Consider the following 19,652-nt stretch of genomic DNA (forward strand, 5'->3'; position numbering starts at 1 on the left):
GAAATAGGTCTAGGTTTAAGGAGCAGACTATGCGGGATTTGGTGGTAGATGGGGTATGGGAAGTTGAAAAAATGTTAAGAATCACTTCTAGGTTTCTGCTTAAGGCCATGTCCTGAGCTGGAGAAGTCTACTTTGGATAATGACTTCAGCTGAGTTTGGGCCACACTAGTTAAGACTGTCTATGACACACCCAAGTGGAAATGCCTTGTAAGTGGTTGGATATATGAGTCTGGAATGCAGAGGGAGGGTAGGACTGCAAATTCAGTGTTCATCAGCAATGAGAGTAAATGAGATCCCCTTCAGAATGAATGCAGGTAGAGAAAAGAAGGCTATGAGGACTAAGCTCTGGGCACTCCAATATTTAGAGATCATAAAGATGAATAGGGCCCTGCAAAGCAGACTGAGGAGTAATTAGTGAGTAATTATGTAATTATGAATAAGTAATTATGTAATCAGTGAGATAGGAAAACCAGGGAGGTCTGGAGGGATTGCAAAAACAAAATGAAGAAAGTTTCAAGGAGGAGTGAGTGATCAATGGGACAACTGGTGCTGAGAGCCCCGAGAGTAAGTTGAGGACAGACAATTGACCATTCATGTTGGTAACTTGGACAGAAGTAGGGGCCTTGACAAGAACAATTTTGGTGAAATGATGGGGATGGAAACTAGATGGGAATAGGTTGAAGAATGAATGGATTAAAAAAGAAAAGTGAATGGGAAGTGAGACATTAAAACTGTGTGTGCAGGCAATTCTTTTACAAGTTGTGATTTGTTTTAGAGACAAGTGTGGAAATAGTTCAATTTGAGGCAAGCTGACTCTGAGGTGCCTTTAAGACATCCAGACAGAGTGCTCAGTTAGGCCTGGATATCAGGAACAAAGTCTGGGCTGTACAGATTTGTGAGTCATTCACTGAAACTGTGGATTGGTGAAATTGGAAGAAAAAAGGTTAAGGTGTTGAATAAAGACACATTATTTGGTAGGGAGCAGGTTGGAAGTTGAGGAATTCTTGGCTACTGGTCTGATGGGAACTACTTAGCTTGGTCTTATTGTAAATGACATAAAGCTGGTCCATGGACAACAAATGGGAAGAACTCTTGAAGCCCAAGGCTGTGAGAGAATTAGCTCCATGGCAAAGGTAAGTCTAGACAGGCCGTAATTGTTGACATTTTAGGATCTGGAAACTTTATGAACAAGGCCATTCACTATAGCAAGATACAAGATTAACCACTCAAGTTTCAAAAGAAAATGTATATCATGACACCATTTATGCAAAATTTAAAAAAAACATAAATCAATACTACAGAATATTTATGGATATACACTATGTGATAAAGTATAAAACATAAATAAGAAAGATTCTCACCAACCACCTACTTCAGAATACTAGTTGCCTATGGGGTAGTTAGAAGAGGAATGGGATGGAGAGAATGTTAACTGTTCCTCCAGTGTTTTCCTTCTCTAAGGGGTAGTTAGAAGAGGAATGGGATGGAGAGAATGTTAACTGTTCCTCCAGTGTTTTCCTTCTCTCCCTCCCTCCCTCCCTCCCTCCCTCCCTCCCTCCCTTCCCTCCCTCCCTCCCTCCCTCCCTCCCTCCCTCTTTCTTTCTTTCTTTCTTTCTTTCTTTCTTTCTTTCTTTCTTTCTTTCTTTCTTTCTTTCTTTCTTTCTTTCTTTCTTTCTTTCTCTCTGTCTTTGTCTCTCTCTTTCTCTCCATCTCTCTCTCTCTCTCCCCCTTTTCTTTCTAAAGGATTCAAAGTAAAGATGGCAAAAAAGTGAACATTTGTTAAATCTGGGTCATGGCTACATAGGTATTTATTATAATGGTACCAACTTCAATTGATTGTTGTGAAGAATAGCTTGACCCATAAAAATGAACTATTAGAATCAGCTATTATTTTTTCTGTATGTTTGAAAATTTTCTAAATTTTAAAAATATATATTTCCACTCCCTGGAAAAAGGCAACTGTTCACTTCTGCAGAATTTCAACTCCCATAAGAATGATTGCTGTGCTAATTAATGCCACAGTAAAATGGCATTCATTGTGATCCAGACTACTCATCAGCCACAATGCTGCAGTGCAGTATAGAAAATACTTCAGATGCATAGGAATGAAAATGCAGCTAGCTAAGTAATGGACCATCAGACCTTCCAGCTTGGCTTCCTTTGACTTTCTCACTATGTTAAACTGGAATTCAGACCACTGTAGTCTATAGAAGCATCTATGCCAGTATAGATGCTTGGTAATTGCAGGAGCCTCTCTTCTATGGCTGAGGAGTAGTAGTGTTTTATGAGCAAGCCCAGAGCAGGCAGACCAGCAGCAAACCAGAGGGAATGAGCATATCCTCCAAAGGCGGAAGAACTAGCTGGCCTGTTTAGATATGTTGACTGGCTAACAGAGGCTAGGAAATCCCAGGAGATGGGGGACAGAGGCCAAAAAAAGAGTGGTAGGAAGCATATGACCATAAACTGTTAAAGCTAGAAGGGCCCTTAAAGATCATCTAATCTTTTGATCTTTATGGGTTAGAAAACCAGGGCCCAGGGAGGACATGTCTGAAGTTGCCTAACAACTCAGTGGCAGGTGTGGGAACAGACCTAAAAGTTGTTAATTTTTCTATAGGGTATTTGTGCTCTCTTCCAGGGACCACACTGCCTTCCTGGCCCTTCAAAGCCTAAATCTGGGAAACAAGATTAGTTGCTCTGGGATGTAGCTCCTTTCAAAATCTATCTCTTCTCTGGAACTTTCCATTGAAGCTTTGCCCAGCTTGGTCCAGAGGGGTAACCTGAACCGGTGAGGGCTCTGTTCTTGTAGCACATATTACTCACATTAGCAAATGCAGGCCTGGCTACCAAGGGTACAAGTTTGAACCTTGGGTGGGTAGACAACAGTCCTAATATGTGGCCAGCAGCCAGAATCTTCAGTCCTAGAATGATCAAATCAAGCATTGAAAGGTTGCCCACAGTGCATGTGGAGATGAGGGGTGGGGAGGTGGGGGGGCAAAGACAAGAAAGGGAAGCCTCTCAAGGCCCCAAAACAATAAAGCCTGATTGAGATAAATGGTTTGCAGGAGAATAATTGCCAAGCAGGCCAGAGGGGAGCACCAGGAAGATGCTAAAAGGATATGATGGGGGCAAAGGGAGGGGTGTGTGAAGACTGGAGGTAGTAAGTGAGTGAGTAAAGCCAGATGGTTATTTAATTATTCTAACTTCATCTTTTCTCAGGAAAAATATCAGGTAGCTTACAAGGACACACAAGATAACTTAAGGCAGCAGAAGTTAAAAATAGAAAAACAAGGGTGGGTAGAAAGTGGAGCCAAGAATACGGGTAGTAGTACATATTATAAAAACCTCTACTCCCACAAAGAACAGACCCAAAAATTGCCTGTGAGCTTCTAGCAGCCAACAGGAAAGGTGAAACCTTGTTACACAATTCACAATGTCCAGGAGATAAAAACAAAGTCATTGCTCAGAAGGGCAACTGTCCTCAGTACAAATATCAGACAGGAATTACTCCATGGGGGTCCTCAGAGGGAATGTTGTGGGACACAATGGACTACATCCTTGACAACACCCTTATACAGTGGTACAAGTTTCAAAGGGCTGTTTTTCATAAGGACCCTCAGGATCAACCGCCTGTATTCCACTGCAATCAGGCAATTAGGAGCTAAAAATAGTGTACGTAGGTGCAGAACAGTGTGTCTACTGTGTTTGCACTCATGGGGAAAAATGATGGTTATATATAGGCATCCATATGCATAGAACTCCTGCAGAAGAAGAAATTGGTAAGAGCAGTTGCCTCCAGGGAGAGGAAATAGAGGACTGTGGCTGGGGATAGGAGAAATACTTCCTTTTCATCATATGCCATTTTGTACCTTTTGTTAACCATGTCTTATCTTTTCAATAAAAGCATTAGTTACTAAAATAATAATGGCATTCCAAATTCCGGAGGGGGGGTGCGTAATCTGAGTTTTATCTCTGAGCCACACAGTCAGGCTAAGGATATCTGAAATTTCTCCTTGATGTTTAAGGAAAGAAGGAGAGTAACAGTTATTGAGCAACTCCTGGGTGCAAAGGGTTTTCATTTCCATTAGCTCATTTAATCCACTCAGTCATCCTGTGAGATAAATCTACCTCCTAGACAATCAACTCAGTTTCCTTGAAGAAGACACATGAATTAAATAACTGCTTGTTTTTCTTCCTGCTACTGATTTTTAGGATAAATGAGCAATTAGGAAGAAAACAAGCAGTCAAGGGGAATTTAAGATAGCAGTTGTATGGGACATACTTATACTAAAAAGTTACTCATCATTTATCTGAAATTTGAACTTAGCTGGGTGTCCAGTATTTTTTTAACTTTTAAAAATTGAGATATTGTTGACATATAACATTACATTAGCTTCAGGTATACAATATAATAATTCAAATACAATAATGAGGTATGTATATATTGTGAAATGATCACCACAGTAAGTCTAGTTAATATCCAGCCAGCATTTTTCCCTGTTTTTAATCCATTATGCCAATATAAGACTTTTAATTGGTGCATTTACACCTTATTCATCAAAAATAATTACTTGCTAGATATGCTGGAGATCAAGACCATCTTTTTATTATTTGCTTCCTGTTCTGATTTTTTTGTTTCCTTGTTCACTTTTTCCTAAATTCCTATGGGTCACTTGTAACATTTTTAGAATTATATTTTAATTATCTATAGTGCTTTGGGGTGTTTGCATAACTCTTTGTATAATTTCTGTAGTGGTTGTTCTAGGCAATGTATTATATATATATATAATTTGTCATAGCCTATTGGTGTAGATATTGTACCAGTTTGAGTGAAGTGTAGAAATTTTATCTTCCTTTATGTCCCCTTCACTCCCTCATTTATAAATTTTTTCTCATACTCTTATTTTTTTCTAACTTTAAGTATAATTTACAAGTGTATAATTGTTTTTAAGATTTTATTTATTTATTTTTAGAGAGGGAAAGGGGGGGAGTAAAAGAGGGAGAGAAACATTAGTGTGTGGTTGCCTCTTGTGCAGCCCCCACTGGGGACCTGCCCTGAAACCCAAGCATGTGCCCTGACTGGGAATTGAGCCAGCAACCCATTGCTGGCTGGCGCTCAATCCACTGAGCCATATGAGCTAGGGCTATAATTGTTTTAAATATTACTTCTACAAACATTGAGAACAGGGCTATAAGTTTTGCTTTAACTATCAAACATAATTTAGAAAACTCAAGAGAAGGAAAACCTATTGTTATTACCCATATTTTAGCTTACCGTGTTCTTTCCTCTTTTCTGATGTTCTTTCTGCTTTTCTGATGTTCTGAGATTTGGATCCTTCTTTTATCAATTCTTTACTATGTAGAGAATGTCCTTTAGCTATGCTTTCAGAGTAGGTTTGCTGATGACAAAGTCCTTAATTTCCTTCATATAAAAATGTCTTGATTTTTCCTCCTTCATTCCTTTAGGATATTTTCACTGGATTCTAGTTTGACAGTTCTTTTCTTTCAGCATTCCCTTCTCATACCCATGGTTCTGATGAGAAATCTGCTGTCATTTGAATTGTTTTGTTTTGTTTTGTTTTGTTTTCCTATAGGTAAGTTTTCGTTTCTTTCTCCCTGCTTTGAAGACTTTTTCCCTTTGGATTTTAGAAGTGTAAATGTGGTGTGTTTTGGTGTAGATTATTTTGGGGTTTATCCTATTCAGGGTTTACTCAGCTTCTTGAATCTGTTGGTTTATGTTTTCTGCAAAATTTAGGAAGTTTTTTTTAGCCATTATTTCTTCTGTTACCTTTTAAGCCCCATCTTCTTTTTCCTTTCCTTCCTTTTGCTATAGTTATGCAAGTCCCTGTGATTCTGCTTTTTTTCCCCTTCCCATCTACTTTCTGTTAATGTTCTGAATGGATCATGTCTATGGTTTTATCTTTAAGTTCACTGATACTTCCCTCTGGCCCCCAATCTCTGATGCTTAGATCATCCATTGAGTTTTTGTATTTTTCAGTTCTAAAATTTCCAATTGTCTCTTTATATCTCAATTTCTTTGCTGAAACTTTTGATTTTTTCATTTGTTTCAAGCATGTTTGTATTGCTCATTGAAGCATTTTTATGATGGTGCATTTAAAAATCTAAAGCATTAAAGATTTTTATTAAAATCTTTGTCAGATAATTCTAACATCTGTTAGCCTTGTGTTGGCATCTATTGGTGATTTTTTCAATCAGTTTTAGATCTGCCTGGCTCTTGGAAAGAAGACTAATTTTTTTTAAGAAGAGTAATTGGGGTATTATGAGAATCTGGATCTTCTTTCAATCTTCTGTTTTAGCCAGACTCCTCAGACACCCTGCTGGTGGGAGAGAAGTGGGACATGGTCTAATGACAGCCATATGAGATGGAAGTCTAGAGTCCCCACTGAGCCTTGGTTGATGGCCAGAAGTCAAGCAAGGCTAAGAGTTCAGGCTCCCCACCAGGGCCCCACTGAGAGGAGTGTGAGGTGCCTCCATGACACTATGGGCTGACAGGCCTCTTTATCACCTATTAGTGATGAAAGCCCCAGCCTCATGCTAGGCCTTTTTTGAGACCACCCTAGTGGGTGTTCTGGAAACTTCCTTACAGCCTGGTGAGAGTGGACATTGTGGCTTCCCACTAGGTTTTTTCTGGCATAGGGTAGGTTTTGTGGTGTTTGGTTGTCATAAAATGATTATTGTCTGTAAATTTTCTGTCTTTTGAAACTGTCTCCTTCCTGCTCCTTTGCCTTAGAGAAAGGTGGATTTTCTTAGGGCCATTTTGTCTGTGCCCATTGGCATTTCTGGGTGACTTGCCTCTCTAGCACCCAGTTCAGATTAAACAAGGCAAAAAGAAAATTCAGTGAGCTCACTAGTATGCTGTTTCTCAGATCCTTAGAACCCTAGTTGGTCTGCCTTCCTCTCATATCTGTCTTATTTTAAAAAAATATTTAATGCCCAGTGTTGTTATTTGACACTCTGTATTTTTATTTTCTAAATCTGACAACCTGATCCAGGATCCCTAGTACTAGTTGAGGCAGTGAAGATTCTTGGGAATTTTGGATGAATTTTCAAGGAGTGGAACAGTTAGGAGGTTCTATTCACCCACCCTATTAACTCAGATAATTTTTTTGAGGGAATTAAGTTGAACAACCAATTTATTTGCACACATTTCTGTTAATCAAAGTTTAACCGAGCTTCTAGAACCTTAGCAAACTTCCCTTACCATGTATTTGCCCTAACACTGAGTTTGTGCTAATGGGGCCCTCTGCTGTCTTCAGAGAGAAGGGCAACACCATAAATCAAAAAGTTATAGCAAATTTCTCAGCAGTGGAACAAGGTGGATTGGGAGTTCAAAAATTGCATTCAATTATGAGTAGCCAGCCAACTCCAAAACTTTGGGGAGCTATAATGCCTTAACACTACTTAACTTCAAGAAACCCTTTCCTCCTCACAAAAATGTGTAATAACATAGTTTAAAGATAAAGTTTATATCAAACTGCATTTTGGATATTTAGTGACAAACTCTCCCCTTAATCCAAAAATTTGGCTGCTGAAAGCCACCTTGAGGTTTCACTGAGGCAAGCCTGGGAAAAGGCAGTTGGTACCATTTGCCAGAGAAAAGAAAGGACTCACAGCAGCTAAGCTAGGGCATGGAGTTGTACTAGCCTAGGACTCTCCCTTGACTTTACGCCACCAATCTAAGAGAAAAGTAGAATAGTTTAAGAGTTGGTAGGTAGACCTCAGCTTATGAAGAATAGTTGGCTTTCCCATCAGCATTGCTTTCTGCCTTATGCAGTCCTTCACTGATAAGAGTCCTCAGTAGGCTCATGAAGAAAGGCAGTGGAGCTGATCTTGTTCTTGAGCAAGGGAAGGAAATCTGTCAAAAGGGAACACATTGCATATTCCAAGGAGGCCCTGACAATGACACTACAGCACAGCTACTCTCCCCACTGAAGCTTTTCTCTCCCTCCCTCTAACCCATGAGGCCAAAGTTAAAATTGGTACAACCCCTTCTTGTTCCCCTACAGGGAAGAAAGAAAAGAATAAAGATTGAGTGCCAGAAACTATATTAGGTACTTTACACATTTTTTTAAATCCTCACCTGAGGATATGTTTATTGATTTTAGAGAGAGAGAAAGGGAGACAGGGAGGAAAAAAATCATCAGTGTGAGAGAGAAACATCAATCAGTTGGCTACCATATATGCCCTGACCAGGGATCGAAACCTCAACCTAGGTATGTGACCTGGCTGGGAATCAAACCCACAACCCTTTGGTGCATGGGATGATGCTCCAACTAATTGAACCATGCAGCCAGAAGCAGGTACTTTATGTAACTTATATCATTTAATATTCACAACAGTCCTAGTACTAGTAATGGTAATACCTACCACTGATTGAGGGTTGGCTTATGTACTCAGAACCACAGGATTCACAGGAGTTGTTTCACTTAATCTTCATAACAATGCCAGTGCCACAAGGTTGGTACTGTTGATACCCTTTCCTATACTACATAGCAAAAAGTGATAGAACTGGGATTTGAACTCAGGTTTGACTCCAAAGCTCATGCTATTTGTCACTATACTACACTTTTGGTAAGTAATGGAGCCCAAATTTGAATCTAGATTTATGAAGAACTTTCAAACCTAAGGTGCCTAGGGCAGGAGATCAAATTGATAGGACTTGTTTGCCAAAAACCACAGGCCCTTGCTCAAGGGAATGTGTGTGCATGCACATGTGTGCATGCATGCACACACACACACATACTGGAGAGACCTTTAAGCTAATCAGAGTGGGCCTCTAGCGCTCAATGACCTTCTGCTAGGCTAGCCAGCTAAGAGCCACACAGGTAGGAGCTACTCTAGTGGGGAGAGTTGTGGCTGAAAGGGAGTGAAAGAGGACTTCTGGGGTGATGGTAATATTGCCTTTGGATCTAAGTCTAGTTATGTTCAGTTTGTGAAAATTTATTGAGCTGTAAAATTATCATAATGTGTACTTTCTTACATATTTTGTGTCAACAAAAAGGTTTGAGTCTGGCATGATGGAGTAGATGTACCTTTGCCTATTCTTTCTGCAAAGTACCACCAAAAACTCTGGACAGTATATATGAAACAACAACAGAAGACTATGAAAGGTAGAGAGAAGGCCAACTGACTAGGGATTGCAGACTCAAATAACAACATGGTGGTGAGTTCCCTGGGTTTTCTTTTTGTCTCATATATTCCAGACTTGGCTGAAGAAGGCAACAACCTGGAAACACCAATGGGTGCAGACGAAAAGAAAAACAGAAAAAGTCTAGGAAAGGGGCGGATGAGAAAGACAGAAAATGATAGATATTAACCTCTCTATTGTAGCTAAACACAACAGGAAAAATTATGGCCCCATCCCCACCAGCAAAGGCCCTAATGGAGAGAAGAAACTTCCATTTCAAGGATTTCTGGCCAAGATGGAGGCATAGGTAGATAAGGACAACAAATTTAAAAATAAAAAATAACCAGAACTTCCAGAAAATTAAACTCTACAGAAGTCCAACAACCAAGGAGTTAAAGAAGAAATAGTCATCCAGACTGGTAGGAGGGGCGAACACAGGCAGCTGGGGTGGAGAGGACTCTCAACACGGTGGTGGCTGGAGGACCAGGGCAGCCAAGGCAGTGACTGTCAGAGCAGGTGGTCCCACATTTGCATGCAGATAAACCAGGAGGAACAAATGGGGAGCGAGACAGACTGCACAACCCAAAGTTCCAGCACAGGGAAATAAACCCTCAAAACCTCTGACTGAAAAAATCTGTGGGGGTTGTGGTGGTAGGAGAAACTCCCAGCCTCACAGGAGAGTTCACTAGACAGACTCACAGGATCCTAGAATGTGTAAAAATCCACCTACCTGGGAATCAGCATCAGAAGAGCCCAATTTCCTTGTGGGCAGCAGAGGAAGTGACTGAAAGCCAGTTGAGAGCTGAGCAAGGGACATTGTTCCATCTCAGAACCCTCCCCCACATACAGTGCCACAGCACAGCAATGTGGGTTTCCCTGCTCTGGCAAATACCTAAGGCTCTGCCCTTTACAGTTTAACAGGCATGCTGAGACAAAACAATATGGCCCAAATGAAAGAAGAGATCAAAGCTCCAGAAAAAAATACAGCTAAATGATGAAGAGGTAGGCAAACTATTAGATACAGAGTTCAAAACACCGGTAATCAGGATGCTCACAAAAATGGTTGTGTATGGTCGCAAAATAGAGGAAGAAGTGAAGGCTATGCAAAGTGAGATAAAGGAAAATGTACAGGGAACCAACAGTGAAGGGAAGAAAATCAGGACTCAAATCAATGGTTTGGACCAGAAGGAAGAAAGAAGCATTCAACCAGAACAGAATGAAGAAACATGAATTCAAAAAAAAAAAAAAAAAAAAAAAAGAGGAGAGGCTTAGGAACCTCTGGGACAACTTTAAACATTCCAACAATCCAAATCATAGGGGTGCCAGAAGGAGAAGAGGAAAAGCAAGAAATTGAAAACTTATTTGAACAAATAACGAAGGAATCTTCCCCAATTTGGCAAAGGAAATAGACTCCCAGGAAGTCCAGGAAGCTCAGAGAGTACCAAAGAAATTGGACCTAAGGAGGAACACATCATAATTAAGTTGCCCAAGGTGAAAGATAAGGAGAGAATCTTAGAAGCAGCAAGAGAAAAGGAGACAATTACCTACAAAGGAGTTCCCATAAGACTATCAGCTGATTTCTCAAAGGAAACCTTGTAGGCAAGAAAGGGCTGGAAAGAAGTATTTGAAGTCATGAAAGGCAAGGACCTACATCCAAGATTACTCTATCCAGCAAAGCTATCATTTAGAATGGAAGGGCAGATAAAGTGCTTCCCAGATAAGGTCAAGTTAAAGGAGTTCAGCATCACCAAGCCCTTATTATATGAAATGTTAAAGGGACTCATCTAAGAAAAAGAAGATCGAAAACTATGAATAGTAAAATGACAACAAACTCGCAACTATCAACAACTGAACCTAAAAAACCAAAAACTAAGCAAACAACTAGAACAGGGACAGAATCACAGAAATGGAGACCACATGGAGGGTTATCAGTGGGGAGGGGGAGGGAGAGAATGGGGGAAAGGTACAGGGAATAAGAAACATAATTGGTAGGCATAAAATAGAAAGGGAGAGGTTAAGAATGGTATAGGAAACAGAGAAGCCAAAGAACTTATATGTACAACCCATGGACATGAACTAAGGGTGGGGGAGAATGCTGGAGGGTTGGGGGTGCATGACAGAGGGGGAATAAAGGGGAGAAAAAAATTGGAACAATTGTAATAGCATAATCAATAAAATATACTTTAAAAAGAAAAGAAAAATGTATCAGAACTTGGTGATATATTGACAAGCATTCAGGGAGGCGAAGCAGGACAAGACAGCTTCCATTTTTCTGGCTTGAGTGCCTGATGGGTGCTGGCTTGTACTGTGGAGTATTAGGGATGATGCTCAAGTTCAATTGAGAAACAACTAAATTTAAGTTGTCTAGGGGACCTCACCAGGAGGACTTAACCAGGAGCCATTGCAGCCAGTGGAGAGATTGAAGTCATGGATACATTTTTGCAAATATACACTCTCCAGATAGTCATGAAGCAGTGGAACTGTAAACTAGGTCCACCTTACATATCCTGGATGTTTGAATGCAAAGAACAAGGAAAAGTGAGAGAGGTTATGAAATGGAAGCAAAATGTAGGGAAGAATAAAGAAAGGTAAAAATGGTTTTCAATACACAAGGTAAAAATCTAGGTTATCTAAAGGAGAAAAATAAATAGAAGCCAACAAAGAAGGTATAAAAGAGAGAGAGAGAGAGAAAGAGATGTGGGTCTTTTTAAAACTATAGACAATTTACAACATTACAGACAATTTGGAAAATGTGTTAAAAGTCTTAACCCATAATCTGCTACCCCATCACAATGAGGATTATTTTGGTGCATTTGGAAGATATACATGAGTCAATCAAGAACAGCAGCAGCAGGTTAAGTAAAGAAAATCTACAGTAACAGTTTAACAGGGTCCAAGGTCAGACTTGGAAGGCTATATCAGCAAGCCAGATATGGAATGTCAATCAAGGCTTCGTTGAGAAGTAGGGCAAAGGCTTCAGAGAACAGAACAGAATGTCCCAATGCCTTTGTTTAAATTAACATGTTTACTTTGAGATAAGTATAGATATACATGCAGTTGTGAAAAATAATACACAGATATCTCACATGCCCTTTACCCAGATTTTCCCAACTGTAATATCTTGCAGAATCAATGCAGAACAGACAAGCAGTGCCATCACCACAAGGAATCTCCTGTGACCCTTCTAGAGCCACAGCCATTTCCTACCCCTGCTCCCTCCTTAACTCCTGGCAACTATTATTGTGGAAATGAAGAACCTGTTCTTCATGGAAATGAACAGATTCTTCAGATTTTGTAATTTCAAGAATCATAGAACATGTAACCTTTGGGGACTGGTCTTTTATTCCCCTAAGTCTAATTTTCAGTAGATTCATCCAAGTTGCATACTCATATATCAATACTTTGTTCCTTTCTAGTGTGAATAGAAGTCCAATGTGTATACGTACCACAGTTTATTTAACCATTCACCCACAGAAAAACATACATATTTCCAGTTTTGTACTATCAAGAATAAAAATGCTATGAACATTGATGTACAGATATTTGTGTAAACATAAGTTTTTACTTCTCTGAGATAAATGCCCCAAAATGCACTTGCTGAGTCATATGGTAGTTGCATGTTTAGTTTTTTTTTTAAGAAACTGCCAAACTGGTTTTCACAGTGGCCATGCCATTTTACATTCCCACCATTAGTGAATGAATGAATGGTCCACTTTCCCCTTTTCCCATCAGCCTTTGATGGTGTCGCTGTTTTGTTTTTGGGGTTTTGTTGCAGCAGTTTGACAGGTATGTAGTGGTCTCTTGATGTAGTTTATTTGTACTTCCTATGGCTGATGATGTTGAACATTTTTTCATGTGCTTATTTGCAATCCTTTATATCCTCTTTGCTGAAGTGTCTGTCAAATATTTTTGGATCTTATTTAAGCCATCTGTTTTAGCTGGTTTCCTCTGATACAACTCCAGCAAGGGAAGATGGGATGGGATACCACCTCATGCCTACCCTCCAGTGTGGAGGGGTCTATGTGTAGTTTCCCAATCACCTCCCATTGACAACCAAATCAGGAGCCTCCCTATTACTGCTAGGAGAGGTTGAGAGTTGCAGCCTCCACTAGGCCTCCATTGATACCTCCAGGCCAGGAGGAGTAGGAGTTCCTCAAATCCTGTCACCACAGGGCTTCCACTTACACCACAGGGTGTGCCCTCATTATTGCTGGGTGGTGGTGGAAGTCTTAGCTCCCTATAAGATCTTCTGATGCCACCCAGCCAAGAAGGGTCACCTCATAATTGCCTAGTTGTGGTGAAAGTCTGAGCTGGCCATATGGTCTCAACTAATACCCCTGAAGGAGGAACTCGATACAACTTAATTGGGATGAAAGTCCCAGGTCTCTGCTAGGCATGCTCTGCCATTTCCTGCCGGGGGCATAGGCAGGGAGCTTGAGAGGATGGTCCCCTTACAGCTGAAATTGAAGTTTCCTTTTTTATAGTTTTAGATATTTTATTGATTATGTTATTATAGTTGTCCCATTTTTTTCTCCTTTGTTCCCTCTCTGCCATGCACCCCCAACGCTCCAGCATTCTCCCCCACCCTTAGTTCATGTCCATGGGTTGTACATATAAGTTCTTTGGCTTCTCTGTTTCCTATACCATTCTTAACCTCTCCCTTTCTATTTTATGCCTACCAATTATGTTTCTTATTCCCTGTACCTTTCCCCCATTCTCTCCCTCCCCCTCCCCACTGATAACCCTCCATGTGGTCTCCATTTCTGTGATTCTGTCCCTGTTCTAGTTGTTTGCTTAGTTTTTGGTTTTTTAGGTTCAGTTGTTGATAGTTGCGAGTTTGTTGTCATTTTACTATTCATAGTTTTCGATCTTCTTTTTCTTAGATGAGTCCCTTTAACATTTCATATAATAAGGGCTTGGTGATGCTGAACTCCTTTAACTTGACCTTATCTGGGAAGCACTTTATCTGCCCTTCCATTCTAAATGATAGCTTTGCTGGATAGAGTAATCTTGGATGTAGGTCCTTGCCTTTCATGACTTCAAATACTTCTTTCCAGCCCTTTCTTGCCTACAAGGTTTCCTTTGAGAAATCAGCTGATAGTCTTATGGGAACTCCTTTGTAGGTAATTGTCTCCTTTTCTCTTGCTGCTTCTAAGATTCTCTCCTTATCTTTCACCTTGGGCAACTTAATTATGATGTGTTCCTCCTTAGGTCCAATTTCTTTGGTACTCTCTGAGCTTCCTGGACTTCCTGGGAGTCTATTTCCTTTGCCAAATTGGGGAAGATTCCTTCGTTATTTGTTCAAATAAGTTTTCAATTTCTTGCTTTTCCTCTTCTCCTTCTGGCACCCCTATGATTTGGATTGTTGGAATGTTTAAAGTTGTCCCAGAGGTTCCTAAGCCTCTCCTCTTTTTTTTTTTTTTTTTTTTTTGAATTCATGTTTCTTCATTCTGTTCTGGTTGAATGCTTCTTTCTTCCTTCTGGTCCAAACCATTGATTTGAGTCCTGATTTTCTTCCCTTCACTGTTGGTTCCCTGTACATTTTCCTTTATCTCACTTTGCATAGCCTTCACTTCTTCCTCTATTTTGTGACCATATGCAACCACTTCTGTGAGCATCCTAATCGCCTGTGTTTAGCACCTTGCATCAGATAGTTTGTCTGCTTGTTGCTTAGCTCTTTTTCTGGCTTTGATCTGTTCTTTAATTTGAGCCATATTTCTTTGTCTTAGCACACCTGTTATGTTGTAAAGAGGCAGTGCCTTGGACATTTGTCAGGGTGCGGGCAACCCTCTTTGCCACGTTGTGGCGCGTTCTGTGGGGGAAGTATCAGAGAGGGAACAATGCTGCTTACTTGCTCTGTTCTAGCCCCACTTTCCAATGAACTTTCCTGTGAGACCTGGAGTTTCTCCTGCCATTGCAACTCCCATGTTATTTTACAGCTAGAGGTTTTGAATCTTCCTTTTCCCAGTGAGCCAGCCCTGTCTCACCCTGGTGGTCTGCTACCTTGCTGCAGGTCCTTTCTACCCAGTTGCCTGTCTCCACCCCTCATACTGGTCTGGATGAATGTTTCTCTAACTCCTTGGTTATCAGAGTTCCATGCAGTTTGATTTTATGGCACTTCTTGTTGTTTATTTTTTGTAATTGGTTTTTATCCTTCTTTTAGTTGTGTGAGAAAGAGAAGCATTTCTACCTAATCCTCGATCTTGGCTGGAACTTCATCATCTACTTGAAAGGATCAGGCCAGACCCCCAACATGCCAGGTTGCTAATGACCCAGTCAGGTCAGTTTCCAACCCTCTGGACCACCTATGACTCAGCTGTCCTGACTGGCTTGGTAGCCTGAGGCTTAATCGAAACTCTCCCCCAACGAGCACAACAGACACCTGGCACCATCCACAATAGCCAGCAGCCAGACTGAACCTCCTGTACCTTGGAACAGCCCAGCCCTTTACCTAACCCATTGTCCTGGCTCACATCCTGAAACCCTGAGGCACTCACCTGGAAGAACAAGAGACTAACCCCTTCCCTATCCCCTCACAAACCCCAAGTGTTTTTCTTTCAAAAAACTCACTCCTGCCTTCTGCTGTGCTGAAGTCAACCCTGACTCAGCCTGCCTCTCAGTGAGGCATCAGGTAAAGGCATTGGGATCAGATCACCCTGTTCCTCCTTCCTCTATTTCTCCTACATTTCTAACACTCCTCTGTTGAATTTTCCTCTGAAATATATTGCATATTGTTTCCTTCATGAACACTTCCCTTGCCTTGGTCACCCCCATCTCACTCTTGGATTACTGTATCACTTACTAACTGGTCTCCCTTCCTTCACTCTTGCCCCCACTGAATCCATGTTTTGTGTTATTGTCAGTCTATTGTTTTAGCTGTGTGAATCTGATCCTGTCAGTACCCTGCTTTAAAATCCTCACTGGTTCCTCTTTGCTCACATGATAAAACTGAAACTCCTTAGTATGTCTTACAAGTAGGGTTACCATATGATAGGGTTACCATACAACACAAACCAGGACACTTCCAAGAGTAAAAAGGGGTGCTACTAATAACTATGCTGGGATATTACACGCATGGCCACTCTACTTATAAGATCCTTTGATCTGTTCTCACTGGCCCCATTCCTCATCACAGCTCATCCTATGTCACCCCCATATATATATATACACACTAGCCACATTCTTTTGGTTGTCCAGGTAAGCACATGCTATTCCGATTGCCTGAAATTCTCTTCTCCCCACTTCATCTTTGACTAACTTCTGATCAACTGCTTGAAGAGTAAAAATGATTTTCTCCAGGAAGCCTTTCATGACTTGCAACACTGGCTTAGTGTGCTCCCATCAGACCTTGCTTTTCCATTATAGTCCTTATCACAGTAAGTTGTAATGTCCTGTTTCCCCCTCCAGAAGAGAGTACCTCAAATTATACTTACACTTTGTGCACTTTCCCTCTGATAACTGGCTGTGTTGTTACCCTGGCTGCTGGTGGCATGCATAAAAGGGGAGAGGACCTGGAGGACAGGTGCTGAAGCTGCCAGTCATGCCACTCTTCAAGTGATTTTCCCCAGACGTCCTGGCCCTCCACTCTCTGCATGGCTCTCCCTAGTGGCAGCTGGACAATAGTATCAGGCCCCATGGGCTAGATAGTGGGTGCAAGGAAGGGACTGCAGGGGAGTGTCCACAGCCAGGCTTCAACAGCTGGGCAGCCCTTCCCTGGGTGCTCCTCCCCTGCCTTACTGCAGGCCCTCCCACACCTCAGTCCCCACACACTGTGCCATCAGAAGCCCTACCCCTCAAACTTTGAGGGTGAAGACTGAGTCGGGTGGTGTTTCCAGGCTAATTTATATGCTGGAGGTCAAAAACTTCTTCAGTGTATTGCCCATGCAAAATGAATTGATCAAGCCTGGCTTGTTTTATATTCAAACCCTGAATCAAAACCACATGTGAGTGAACTCATGGAACTATATGGGTGAAGTACCAGCTGCTGTATTGAACAACTCAGTGTGGTATGTAAACTTGAAAAATATAAAAATTGAGCCAGTTGAAAAAACTGGCTCAAAAAAGCAAGGTGGATGGGATTGAAAATAAGGCATGTTGTCACACTGCACACTTTCACATATTTTTGCTTCAAACTGAGCTTCCTCTTCCTCTGTATTTAATTCTATAGTTGCTAACTGTACTATTGGAGAAAAATATATTGGGGAAAAGAGCTTGGGAAAGGGAAATGATAGAAGAGTCTGACTCAGGTGACCAGTGGAAACCCTCTGGCTTTCCTTAGGGCATGAGGCAGGGATAGCAGGCTGCCATGGAGGAGCGAACAACAGGCCAACAGTAAAGAGGATCACACCCACATGGAATCAACAAGAACAAGGAGTCAGCCAGGTTTCTGAGGCTCTGGGGCTGGTAAGGTTACCAAAGGATGGTATGGAAAAATCTACCCTGCCCCTTTGTTTCTCCTTCCCTTTCACTCCACATGAAAACACCCAAGGGAACATCCTCTATGAGAACAGAGGGCCTAAGAAGCTTCATGGCAACATCTGCTTAAGAACATCAAAGGCTAATAGCATCCAGGTTTCAGAACAGAACAGTGGGACAGAGGGGAATGGAAGGTGGTAGTCAGGAAGTAACTTCTTTCTCATGGCTGGCAATGCTGAGACAGAAAAGCAGCCTCAAGAAGTGTGAGGCAGTAGGAATCTGTCCAGCCCCTGCAAGCCCTGCACTTTTCAGTCTTGGGGGCCAGGTAGAGCAACAACTGAACAACCATTACCAAAGGTCTTCTAGGTCAAAGTAACTTCCTGAAGCTTGAAGGAAAAGACCATCACTTCTTCACATTACTTTCTACATTCTTTATCCCATTTGATTCCACACTGAAAAGAAATGATAACCCCTCTCCCCCAACCAAATATACCAAACATGACTGCAAGTCACTTTTCTATTATCAGACTTAAGACAAACTCTCAGAAACTAACTTTCCATTACAATTTTCTTCAGATTTGGCAACTAATTATCTGGCCTTACTTCTGATTTAACATCTACCCTTATATTTAATCTTATCTGTAAAATAACAGATTTTTTACATGGAGGGTTTTTTTTTTTAAATACAGGTTTTTAACAGCGTAAGGTTCTCTGAGGCAGCTGACATCACCTACCCCAGAAGAAACATACCAGAAAGAGCAACCTGAGAACCAATGGCAAGGCCTGATCCTAATATACACGTTTAGTACATGTGTTTAGTACAAGGGATCTGAATATGCCCATTAATAGCTTAGCTCCCCTGCAGTTGTCCTACAAAAACCTAGATTTTGAAAAAGATGATTTAGAAGAAACACCTGAACCAAGACTCTATGAAACATTGAGCTTTATCCATTATAATTTGGAGTAGAATTTGCTTCACTATTATACAGGGAGTCTCAGACTGGCGAAAAAGTTCTACAAGGGAAAAACAGGTACCTAAACATAGCAGAAAAGTAAAGCAGGAGGGAAAAATCTTTAGCTCTAGCACCCTTTGCCTTTAAACTATGACTGTCATGACAAAGGCCACTTGTTCCAAGCAGCAGTGTCCAGGGCCCAGTGAATGGTTCTGAGGGGTGGGAGAATGACAAGAATGTTTTTGAATAATCACCTGCAAAATGACTAATAGGCACATGATCAGTCAATCCTTAGCCCTGGAAATGAAGTGTGAATTAACTGTGGCATATGTTCCCACCCCATGGTTGTGTTCATTCTAATCCTCCCTTCTCCCATTGGTAGCTGAAGAGGACTGTATAGATGACTCTGGTAACCTCAGTTTCCACGTGATATTGAGGACTCCAAAGACACATGACCCTCCTGTGACAGAACCTGTTTTAGTCATATTTTGCACTGGGTGCAAAAGGCCTTGTTAAGCACAATGAAAGCAAATCCTCTGTAAAGGCACCACGAGGGCAAACAAGAGGCAGGGGAACCCAGGCTTCAGGGCTCCAGAAGCCAATCAACTGAAGAAGCATCTGGCTAAAAGGCCGGAGGTTCAGACTTTCGGTCAGAGGCTGGCTCCATTTCCTGACGGAATGAGAGGGCTCTTTCCACAAATAGGGCACTTACTCCCTCAGTAGTCTCTAATTTGAGTGGTGGGCCCTGGGAAGTAGTGCAGGGCTTTCTTCCTTCATCCTCACTTTAGGAGTTTGTGGGGGAGGTGCCACCAAGGAACCAGACTCCTTTCCTGAGGCTTCTCTTTCCCCTCCAATCAAGAGCTACTCAGGAGATGGTGGGAGGGCAGGTCAATGGGAGAGACAATGCTTTCTTAACAAATTTCATGCTTTTCATGATCCTGATGACCCTCAGATTAAAGACTACATAAATGAATGGGCTAAATAACCCTTTAGCAAAAAGTGCTTCCATTCCAAATCTGGAAGACTTAACAGTCCCAATTTAAGGTGAAATAAATATTTTATTAAGGCATTAGCTTGGGGATTTGATGAGCTTAGCCTTGGTCTAACTAATCTCCTTTTATCTGGTTCTGAGGGTGGAA

The sequence above is a fragment of the Phyllostomus discolor genome, chromosome X (assembly GCF_004126475.2).
Source record: "Phyllostomus discolor isolate MPI-MPIP mPhyDis1 chromosome X, mPhyDis1.pri.v3, whole genome shotgun sequence".
NCBI classification, from domain to species: domain Eukaryota; kingdom Metazoa; phylum Chordata; class Mammalia; order Chiroptera; family Phyllostomidae; genus Phyllostomus; species Phyllostomus discolor.